General features: G+C 44.5%; 1 non-coding gene across 1 annotated transcript; it reads left to right on the forward strand.

The window, feature by feature from the left end:
- Positions 1 to 4,958: 4,958 nt before the first annotated feature.
- Positions 4,959 to 5,030, forward strand: Trnae-cuc (transfer RNA glutamic acid (anticodon CUC)). Its single transcript has one exon. It is a non-coding gene; the product is annotated as a tRNA-Glu (tRNA).
- The last annotated feature ends 289 nt before the right edge of the window (positions 5,031 to 5,319 follow it).

Below are 5,319 nucleotides of genomic sequence, written 5' to 3' on the forward strand. Positions count from 1 at the left end.
AAAAAAAAAAACGTTAATCTGCACAGACAAACATCCTTGTTCGTGCTTCACATTAGATGTTTGTTCTGTGTGTGAGTCGGCGAAGTCTCGGAGCCGTTGTGGTAGATGGCACAGCCGTAGTACAGCGTCAAAATGGCGTCTATATACGACTCACGTTACAAGCAGCGTGCTGTTATTGAATTCTTGTGTGCAGAAAAAGATACGGCGGTGAACATGCATCAGTGTATGGTGATGCTGCACTTGACAGGAGTACAGTTGGGTTATGGGTAAAGAATGTTACAGCCTGAGGAAAAGCAGAAACGGAGCTCCATGATGAACCACGCTAGTTACGTCCTTTCACAGCCACTGCTCCAGGCACGCTGAATCGTGGGGACGCCATTATTCGTGCCGACCGCCGCTTAAAGATTCTCTACGGGGAAGACACAAGATGACGAGAGTGTCAGTCATGCAGTGAAAACATGGCTACGCGCCGCGCCGGGTAGCCGCCCGGCCTCAGGCGCCTTGTCACGGTCCTTGCGGCACCCCCCGTCAGAGGTTCGAGTCCTCCCTCGGGTATGGGTGTGTGTGTGTGTGTGTGTGTGTGTGTGTGTGTGTGTGTGTGTGTAGGGAGCGATGACCTAAGTAGTTTGGTTCCATACGACCTTACCAGAAATTCACAAATTTCCAAATTTGCATGGCTACACCTACAGGACAAGAGCTTTTACCAGCACGGAATGCTCTTGGTGTACGGCCATAGAACGTTATAGAGACTACGTAGAAAAATAGGACATGGAGAAGACATGTCGGTGTATATCGTCACCAAATTCTGACTCGTCACAATAAGTGTGTTCTGAGAAAAAAAAAGTGAGGCATTACTTACTGAACGAAAACCGAACCTATTGTTTCTTTTTTTATCTATCTAATAAAGTCATCTAACTTTATCTTTGAGCACATCTGTCAAATGTCTTTGGTGTCTTTTATATTTCATTTTCTCAGTCTTAAAATGCCGCTGAGGCCAATCAATATCTGTTACAAAAGCTTTTTACTTTGGTTCAGCATATTACTGCTTTCAGCTCTGTGTTAACTCACACTTCGCCGGGCAGCGAAAACGGTGTGACATAAAAGCATAACTCACGGACGCCTGGAGCAGTTTCAACCATATCTGGTGTACATATGGCTTAATATTTGTGTACACATACAGTGGGAAGAAGATACTCATCTATCGGAACAAAAAGAAACATCAACATGAGCCACTAAACACCACCTTCCGTCATCGGCATTGCATTACTGTTTAAACTATAGAACTGGATGTAATGTAAAACAATATTCTACGCAAATAGTACGTGCTGTGATGTCACTTCCGCAGATGCAGAACATCCCACGCGGCTTTCCCCCGGATAAGAGATCGTAACGGTCAAACCTTCTACTTTACCCCGATCATCATACGAATAAACCTGATGTAAACAAACACAAACGCAATGATTGGTCAGAACGGTTCAAATGGTACTGAGCACTATGGGACTTAACATCTATGGTCATCAGTCCCCTAGAACTTAGAACTACTTAAACCTAACTAACCTAAGGACAGCACACAACACCCAGTCATCACGAGGCAGAGAAAATCCCTGACCCCGCCGATTGGTCAGAAGCTGTAGCACACATGCACTGGTGCTCTTACGCTCTAGGATGTAGGTTCTACTTACATTTTACGTACATTATTATCAGTTAAGTGAATGAAACTTTAACATATTCTAATGTATTAACAGCCATCAACGTTTTCCTTAATCGCGCTTTGGCTATGTAGTTTTTATTTCACAAGTCATGTGCAGTCATAGTCTCTGTACTGTTGCTCTCTGGTTGTCGCGATGGTAAATACGCAGTATGAAAATGGCTGAGGCTGCTTCCTGTTCCGTAGTGAAGCAAGCGTGTAGGACACGGTTAAAAAGAGTCGAGAAATAGGTTGTTCTTAATGTTTATAGCAAATTTACAGAAAAAATCTGCTTTTAAGTTTTCCAGAGGAATATTCGATGCAGTTGAGTTGGTAATATAGATTGAATTTATAGGGGAATAGGTAGCGTTCAATTTGAAAGACCTACCACTCGTAATTGAAAATTCTTCAACTTTTTTATGAATAATGCACATTTTCTTGTTTCTAATTACGTATTCCATGAGAAATTTCTGTTTTCATTTCAAGTATAAATTCTTCAATGTCGATACTTCATGAAAGATTATTAACAAATATCGCTTAAATTAAGAAAACACAATTTAACTTTTCAGGACAAAAATGAAAAACCAAATATTCATTATTTCGACTATGTCCATTGTATTATACCAGAGACGTAGCCTGACACGGACCAGAGTGATAAGTGACGTACAAACATGAAAAACAATCATTTTCACAGCATCGAGCACACCATACAAATTCAGCATTTATACATCTTCCACTGTACCATTACAATATGAACCCAACAGAACTGATCTGAAGCCAAGTTAGGACATATAGCCGGAGAAATAACACGGATGCTAATTTGTCAGACGAACTCCAACTAACGCACGCAGGTTTTTCGGATGTCACTGCCGAACGTTGGCAGGATATACTGTAGAACGGCACGTCATAAAAGAAGAGGAGAAAATGCGGTGCCAGGGTAGCTTCGTCGATTTTTTTGTTCATCCACTCGTTATCAACGTAGCAGATGATAGTTCTAGAAGTGGAGCGGTTTTCTCGGATTCGGAAACGGAAGGAGCTAAGCAATTAACAGTATTAACCAGTACTGCTGAAATCACTGCAGTATGTTTTTGCTCCACAATTGGCTCGCTCAGAAAAATTATCCCGTGTTTATGTAAGGAAATTTCATCACTCTTGTTTGTAATTAGAATGCTATGTTAGATGAGAACGAGAACATTTTATGCTTTCCCTCTGGTCACCTAAGAAGCGTGCGGGAGCGCTGGAGGTCTGCCGAATAATACACTACTGGCCATTAAAATTGCTACACCGAGAGGAAATGCAGATGATAAACGGGTATTCATTGGACAAATATATTATACTAGAACTGACACGTGATTACAGTTACAAGCAATTTGGGTGCATAGATCCTGAGAAATCAGTACCCAGAGCAACCACCTCTAGCCGTAATAACGGCCTTGATACGCCTGGGCATTGAGTCAAACAGAGCTTCAATGGCGTGTACAGGTACAGCTGCCCATGCAGCTTCAACGCGATACCACAGTTCATCAAGAGAAGTAACTGGCGTATTGTGACGAGCCAGTTACTCGGCCACCATTGATCAGACGTTTTCAATTGGTGAGAGATCTGGAGAATGTGCTGGCCAGGGCAGCAGTCGAACATTTTCTGTATCCAGAAAGGCCCGTACAGGACCTGCAACATGCGGTCGTGCATTATCCTGCTGAATTATAGGGTTTCGCAGGGTAGAGCCACGGGTCGTAACACATCTGACATGTAACGTCCACTGTTCAAAGTGCCGTCAAAGCGAACAAGAGGTGATCGAAACGTGTAACCAATGGCACCCCATACCATCACGCCGGGTGATACGCCACTACGGCGATGACGAATACACGCTTCCAATGTGCGTTCACCGCGATGTCGCCAAACACGGATACGACCATCATGATGCTGTAAACAGAACCTGGATTCATCTGAAAAAATGACGTTTTGGCATTCGTGCAGCCAGGTTCGTCGTTGAGTACACCATCGCAGGCGCTCCTGTCTGTGATGCAGCGTCAATGGTAACCGCAGCCGTGGTCTCCGAGCTGATAGTCCATGCTGCTGCAAACGTCGTCGAACTGTTCGTGCAGATGGTTGTTGTCTTGCAAACGTCCCCATCTGTTGACTCAGGGATCGAGACGAGACTGCACGATCCGTTACAGCCATACGGATAAAATGCCGGTCATCTCGACTGCTAGTGATACGACGCCGTTGGGATCCAACCCGGCGTTCCGTATTACCCTCCTGAACCCACCCATTCCATATTCTGCTAACAGTCATTGGATCTCGACCAACGCGAGCGGCAATGTCGCGATACGATAAACCGCAATCGCGACAGGCTACAATCAAACCTTTATCAAAGTCGGAAACGTGATGGTACGCATTTCTCCTCCTTACACGACGCATTACAACAACGTTTCACCAGGCAACGCCGGTCAACTGCTGTTTGTGTACGAGAAATCGGTTGGAAACTTTCCTCATGTCAGCACGTTGTAGGTGTCGCCACCGGCGCCAACCTTGTGTGAATGCTCTGAAAAGCTAACCATTTGCATATCACAGCATCTTCTTCCTGTCGGTTAAATTTCGCGTCTGTAGCACGTCATCTTCGTGGTGCAGCAAATTTAATGGCCAGTAATGTATTTCGCTCTCGTAAGTTAAATGACATTCGAAGCTATACTGTTTCTACGCTCGCCAACCTCTACATCTGAACTGCAGCTACTCACCTGGTTGCAGCAGCTGGCTGGACAGAGAGCTGCTGGTATTTAACGCGCCGGTAAACCTGTTGTACCGCATTATCGCTCGTTCATATGCTTGGTTTCCGCTCCACATGAAACGAAATCCAGTGGGATTCAAGCTAACCCGGAAGAATAAAATGGCGTAATGTTTACATCAGGTTTATTCTTGTGATGAATAGAGTACAAGAGCTGGTGGTGGAGAGAGACAGAGAGAGAGAGAGAGAGAGAGAGAGAGAGAGAGAGAGAGAGAGAGAGATACAGTCGTTGCCTTCTGTAACAAAAAATCGAGATGCAGCCTGAGTAGGTTTAGGAAGCACCATTCCGGGATCGTGAGAGTCGCCTTTGTTGCTGCTATACTCATCACTGCTGAGCCTCACCAAACTGTGCCAAGTCACGTGGCTTCCGAAAATACATTACGATCATACTCAATGCTGCCGGGCGTGGTTATTACATTACCTTCACTACGAACGCAGACAACTCATCCAAGTATTTCTACCCTTCATTCGTCATCAGCTAACATCTCCGGTATGGTCTAGTGGCTAGGATACCTGGCTCTCACCCAGGAGGCTCGGGTTAGATTCCCGGTACCGGAATAATTTTATTCCGCAACATTAGATACGAGTACACCACGATTTCTCACAGCTTTAACACTTTGCTCATATAAAAACATGAGTATGACAGCGTCAGTTCCTAAACTGTGCACACGTCACTGCGGAATGTCACGTGTAACGCGAAGGCGTCACATTAACACTCTTCAGGACGTTCGAAATTTAAGCACAATAACACCTCCTTCACTGACGTCACAGCCACTAACGTCGGTTAGAGAACAGACATATACGAGTCCTTATAATTTGAAGTTAAGAATAACCACATATAGCAATC

This window comes from Schistocerca cancellata, chromosome 10, assembly GCF_023864275.1.
Source record: "Schistocerca cancellata isolate TAMUIC-IGC-003103 chromosome 10, iqSchCanc2.1, whole genome shotgun sequence".
In the NCBI taxonomy this organism is placed as follows: Eukaryota; Metazoa; Arthropoda; class Insecta; order Orthoptera; family Acrididae; genus Schistocerca; species Schistocerca cancellata.